Source organism: Oncorhynchus gorbuscha, linkage group LG17 (assembly GCF_021184085.1).
Source record: "Oncorhynchus gorbuscha isolate QuinsamMale2020 ecotype Even-year linkage group LG17, OgorEven_v1.0, whole genome shotgun sequence".
Lineage (NCBI taxonomy): Eukaryota > Metazoa > Chordata > Actinopteri > Salmoniformes > Salmonidae > Oncorhynchus > Oncorhynchus gorbuscha.
The window spans coordinates 42044043-42049616 of record NC_060189.1 but is presented as its reverse complement, the minus strand read 5'-3'; the positions used below and the strand labels follow the sequence as shown (position 1 = coordinate 42049616).

Here is a 5574-nt window from a genome sequence, read left to right as displayed (position 1 = left end):
ATACCCTAGAATGTCAAAGGAATTCATTTTTTCGAAATGTTTACAAAATCATTAAAAGCGAAACGCGGAAATGTCTTAAGTCAATAAGTATTCAACCCCTTTGTTATGGCAAACCTAAATAAGTTCAGGAGTAAACATCTGCTTAACAAGTAACATAAGTCACTCTGTGTGCAATAATTGTCACGGCTGATTTGTAGCAGGGATCGGACCAAAATGCAGGGTGGTAAAGTGCCCATAGTTGTTTTTAATTAAATAAACTGAAACATAACAATAACCGAACCGTGAATAACCGAAACAGTACCGTGTGGTGAAACAAACACAGACACGGAAACAATCACCCACAAAGTACCCACAGAATATGGCTGCCTAAATATGGTTCCCAATCAGAGACAACGATAGACAATGTGATTTTCTGGATTTCTTTTACTCATTTTGTCTGTCATAGTTGAAGTGTACCTATGATGAAAATTACAGGCCTCTCTCATCTTTTTAAGTGGGAGAACTTGCACAATTGGTGGCTGACTAAATACTTTTTTGCCCCACTGTAGATACTGTAGATAATAAACAGTGAGTAGCAGCAGTATAAAAACAGGGAGGGGTCAATGCAAATAGTAATTTGATGAATTCTTCAGCAGTCTTATGGCTTAGAAGCTGTTAAGGAGCCTTTGGGACCGAGACTTGGCACTCTGGTACCGCTTGCCATGTTTGGACCTTCCTCTGACACGCCTAGTATAGAGGACCTGGGTGGCAGGAAGCTTGGCCCCAGTGATGTACTGGGTTGTACGCACTACCCTTGTAGTGCCTTACAATCGGATGCTGAGCAGTTGCCATACCAGGTGGTGATGAAACTGGTCAGGATGCTCTCGATGGTGCAGCTATATAACTTTTTTTGGGTAATGATCTTTTTATTTAAAAAAGTATTTTCTTTTGACAGAGGTTACATAGACAACCAAACAAAGTGCACCACATAGACTAGGTACAATAAAAGGAATAAGGATACAGCAAAACATTATTCAAAAAGACAGTCATCAAATAAAAATATATATGCAGACATCACAATTATAACATGGGGCAGTTATGTGAGGTTTTCCACAATTGAGACCAGATTTTCCTAAATGTATCAGACGGGTGTAAGTCAAAGAGAAGTTTCTCTAGAGGTAGAATAGCAGAGGCTTGAGAAAGCCACATTCTCGCAGTAGGTACTTCAAGGTGTGGACCATTATAACAATACGCATTTTTTTTGGCTAAGTAAACAAGGGTATTGAACAGACGTTCAGAGTCAGGGTCAAACACAACGATACAATCCAAGTAGGGGGGGGGATCTGTATTAAGGGACATTGGTGACCAGAGTGATATATGGTCTGGAATTACTGCCTTGCATCTTGCCAAGCTAAGAGTATTTTATGTACTGTCAAATTGTCAGATAAGGCCTGGATATTTTCAAAGCTATTAATAAATGAGAAGGAAGCTAATGCTCTTGGATGACAGGCTATCGATTCCATCCCAACCCAAAGTGAGTGGCATCTGTGGTCCTTCTGTAGCTCAGTTGGTAGAGCATGGCGCTTGTAATGCCAGGGTAGTGGGTTCGATCCCCGGGACCACCCATACGTAGAATGTATACACACATGACTGTAAGTTGCTTTGGATAAAAGCGTCTGCTAAATGGCATATATTATTATTATTATTATCTGTCGAGGAACCAACTAATCATGTGCTTGATCTGAGCAGACCATTAATATAGTTGCAGATTTGGCAAAGAGTCCCCTCCTAAATCCTTAGGCTTAATTAGTTTGGTCAATTTGGTTCTAGGTTTGTTATTGTTCCAGATATATTTAGATATATTGGCATTTATTTTCTGAAAAAATGGATTGAGATATATGGCAGGGGATATCTTGGAATAGATCATTTAGTCAAGGAAGGATATTCTTCCTGACGACATTAATCCCGCCAAAAAGAGAGTTTGGTAGGGTAGACCAGTTAATCAGGTCTTGTTTAATCTTTGTGAGCAAAGGCATATCATTTGAAGTGAACAGGTCTTTAAGATTTGGAGTAACATATATGCCAAAATATTTTAAGCCTGTTTCAGTCAATTGGAATAGAGATATCGTTTCTAAGTTGATTGTAAGAGGGGATATTCAAAGGTTAAGCAATGTATTTATCCATGTTAATTTTGTACCCTGACAGGTTACCATATTCAGATATGATGTCCATTCCTGCAGTGACAGAGGTCTAGACGTTGACAGTGACAGAGGTCTAGATGTTGTCAGTGACAGAGGTCTAGACGTTTAGGTTTAGATGTATAAAAACAAATCATGAGCAAATATTGACATTCTATGCTCTTCTTCACCCATAGAGATGCCCCTGATGTTATTACTAGACCTTATTGCCTCGGCCGGTGGTTACATGACTAACGAGAACAGAGCGGTAGAAAATAGAAAATCTTTCTGATAATTTACCATTTGTGTTAACTGCTGTTGATGGGTCAGAATAAAGTGATTTTAAATTAATATAATGATCACCCAGATGAACTTTTTCAAATACACCAAACAAGAATTTGATGCCTTTTTGCCATTGAGAGAGACAATGAGTGCAGGGTGGTTTATAATATTCAAAGCACGTCTCACATTGTCCGTTCCAAATCTGGATTTGACAAAACCAGTCTTATCAAGTTTAATGAGGTCTGGAAGTAGGACTTCCAACCTGCGGGCACGTGTTTAAGCGACTATTTTAACATCAACTCCTATCAAACTAATAGGTCTAAACGAAGAGCAGTTTAATGGGCCTTTGGTGTTTTGGATGCAGTTTTCCAGGACTCTGGTATGATGTCTCTTTCGAACGTATCGTTTAAAGCAGGCATAAAGATAGGGCATATCTCAGGCCAGAACTTCTTGTAGAACTCGCTGTAGAACGGGGGGGGGATAGGTGGTGTCCTGCCCTCTTCACAACTGTCTTGGTGTGTTTGGACCATGATAGTATTTTGGTGATGTGGACACCAAGGAACTTGAAGCTCTCGATCCGCTCCACTACAAGCCCTCCTTTTCCTGTAGTCCACGATCAGCTCCTTTGTCTTGCTCACGTTGAGGGAGAGGTTGTTGTCCTGGCGCCACACTGCCAGGTCTCTAATCTCCTTCCTGTAGGCTGTCTCATCGTTGCCGGTGATCAGGCCTACCACTGTTGTGTCGTCAGTAAACTTAATGATGCAGTTGGAGTCATGCTTGGACATGCAGTCATGGGTGAACAAGGAATATAGGAGGGTACTAAGCACGCACCCCTGAAGGGCCACGATGTTGAGGATCAGCATGGCAGATGTGTTGTTGCCTACCCTTACCACCTGGGGGTGGTCCATCAAGAGGTCCAGGATCCAGTTGCAGACGGAGGTCTTTAGTTCCAGGGTGCTTAGTGATGAGCTTTGTGGGCACTATGGTGTTGAACGCTGCGCTGTACTCAATTAACAGCATTCTCACATAGGTGTTCCTTTTGTCCAGGAGGATATGTTGGGGCGGTATGCGAAGTGGGTCTAAGGGTGTCCGGGATGATGGTGTTGATGTGGTCTGCTTGAAACATGTAGATATTACAGACTTGGTCATGGAGAGGTTGATATATCAGTGAAGACACTTGCCAGTTGGTCCGCACATGTGACCTTGTTAATGCTGACCTGTTTCAAGATCTTACTCACATCGGCTATGGAGAGCGTGATCACTCAGTCTGGTGCTCTCATACATGCTTCAGTGTTGCTTGCCTCAAAGCGAGCATAAAAGGCATTTAGCCCGTCTGGTAGGCTCGCGTCACTGGGCAGTTCACAGCTGGGTTTACCTTTATAGTTCGTAATAGTTTGCAAGCTCTGCAACAAAAATGAGTGTCAGAGCCGGTGTAGTAGGATTTTATCCTAGTCCTTTGTTGACGCTTTGCCTGTTTGATGGTTTATCTGAATTCATAGCGGGATTTCTTATAAGCGTCCACATTAGTGTCCCACTCTTTGAAAGCGGCAGCTCTGGCCTTTAGCTCGGTGCAGATGTTGCCATGGCTTCTGGTTGGGATATATATGTACGGTCACTTTTGGGACGACATCCTCAATGTACTTATTGATGAAGCCAGTGACTGAGGTGGTTACTCCTCAATGCCATTGGAAGAATTCCGGAACATATTCCAGTCTGCGCTAGGAAAACAGTCCTGTAGCTTGGCATCCCCGTCATCTGACCACTTCCGTATTGAGCGAGTCACTGGTGCTTCCTGTTTTAGTTGTGGTGACAAGCATGAAGTTCCCTGTTATGGTGAAGGAAACCGAGGTGGCAGGAGTGAGGGCTGTCCAGAATGTCTCCTATCCAGGGACGATGAGAAGAATGGAAGTAGGGGGTAAAGTTGAAGATAACATTGTAGGTGGATTAGAGAGACCAGTAAATGTTACTCACCAACAGGATTCTGACACGTTGCATGTTAAAAAGGTGGACTGTATCGTTTATGCATTGCACCACCGCAAACAAAGAGGAAATCTGAGGGAAAAGGCATTGTTTTGAGTGCGGCTGGATGTTTTTTAGGACTCAGGGATTTTACAGTAGAGGCATTACAAGGAATCCTGTCGACAAATGTCTTCACAGGCACCTGAGCCAGTGTCGGGATGTGATTTGGACTATGACTGAAGGAGTGGGATGGGTTTTTAAATGTATTTTATTCTTGTATTGCTTGTGTTTTTCTTCTTCTCCCTTTTCCGCAACCCGTACAGTAGGTGGCAGCATGCACCTTTAACTTTTGTCTGCTGATCGCCATAATTACCAGAGAAGAAGAAGTGACCAACAACATGACTGAAAAACAGGAACCAACTGCCGCAATTATGTATACAGTGGATATGTACTAATTAATGTGATATTAGGGTCTCTTTCAGTGTTTCACTCTCTCAATTGATTGTAGGCTACAATGTACACACATGTGATTTCAGTTCGTGTGTGTCTGGTATGGGAGTTGGAGACATGTTTATTTCGACATTATAAAGAAACACTTTTATAAACAATGCCAACTCAGCCACATTGGTCTGAGTCTTGCTGTTGGAAAACCCATTTTAGTGTCCGACTTTCGGCTGTTGCAGATGCGTTTCCCCCGTCCTTCCTCTAACGTTACAGTAGGTTGCTTTAGCCTTACAACTCAAACGAGCCCCTTAGCTACGCCACAGACACGTATAGAACAATGAGCTAGGTAGTTATAAACAAACAATGTGTTAATTATAAAATCTTTGCCACAGCTGCTGGAGCTTCCTCCCGTTTTCTTTTGCTCGTTGCCAAAAGTAATCGATTTTGAATTTGTCCGTTGCGGCAGAGAGATTGGGGTAAGGTGAAAAAGCGTCTGCACCTGGTGTGATAAAAAATCTAGCAGTTTCGAAACCATGCAAGTTTAATGAAACAAAACCATATGATGTTCGCATTGCATGAACTTTCTTGTTTGGCTTTGTTCTGTTGTTTTTAAATCTTTAAATATGGAGATGTACGTCTCAATAGCATGTGTCAGGATGGCCGAGCGGTCTAAGGCGCTGCGTTCAGGTCGCAGTCTCCCCTGGAGGCGTGGGTTCGAATCCCACTTCTGACA

General features: G+C 42.4%; 1 non-coding gene across 1 annotated transcript; it reads left to right on the top strand.

Moving 5' to 3' along the window:
• The first annotated feature begins 5491 nt into the window (after positions 1–5491).
• trnal-cag lies at positions 5492–5574 on the top strand. Its single transcript has one exon. It is a non-coding gene; the product is annotated as a tRNA-Leu (tRNA).